Source organism: Camelina sativa, chromosome 11, assembly GCF_000633955.1.
Source record: "Camelina sativa cultivar DH55 chromosome 11, Cs, whole genome shotgun sequence".
Lineage (NCBI taxonomy): Eukaryota > Viridiplantae > Streptophyta > Magnoliopsida > Brassicales > Brassicaceae > Camelina > Camelina sativa.
In genome coordinates, this window is record NC_025695.1 from 45,081,610 (window position 1) to 45,082,548 (window position 939).

Below are 939 nucleotides of genomic sequence, written 5' to 3' on the forward strand. Positions count from 1 at the left end.
AAAAAAAAAAAAAAAAAAAAAAAAAGCGAATGTTTTATAACAATAAACATATGCAAATACGTGCAATGATGGAGTTTGGAGGATTTCTATGTAAAAAGTAAAAACTAATCATCTAAATAGATGTTCGTAACACATTGGCCAACTAAATAGTAAATACATAACTCGACACAATAATTGTGGTACAAAATAAATAATACTATACCATTTTATAACAAAATTGTCTCATTTTCATAAATATTGATAATCAATTATTGCAAGTTTTATTGTTTCTACTGTTTGTTTTTTTTTGGTTGGGGGGGGGGGGGAGGGGGGAACTTAATGTTTATACTGTTTCGAGTTGTATATAAACATAAAATCCTAACAAAAATAAATTGATCTAACACAGACATTTATGTAGCATGTTAACAAATGCAAGAGATCATTTTCTATAAACATAATCATTTCGACAAAGAAAAATTCGTTTGGTGTAATCTCGGATAAACTTCTCAATTATGTGACTCTATATACATATATTCTTTTTTATTTTGGGCATATGCCAAATTGGATATTGATGGGTCTACCATGTTGCTTGTTGTATGAGTTCAAAGTGCATAAAGCTATACAATCCACTCTGTTCCTCACTGTCTTTGTGACCAAAAAACAACAACTTCACGTGAAACGATGGGAACACTTTTTATTGTTTTTTTATAACTAAGAATCTTTTTCACTTTAAAAGACTAAATTCAAAAAGAGGAGTTTATTAAAACTGAAATTTATGCAAAAACTATGACTTGGCTATAGAACTTGTCTGATCAGCTGGCCAGGTTCAAAAACACTCTTCTTATGAATCCATTTCATCATAACAATTGATCACACGGCAAGATAAACAATAAAAAAGCCTCTCTAATAGTTAAGGCTTTTCAAGTTTCAGAAAGGAACCAAAAGATTTTCACAGCTTGA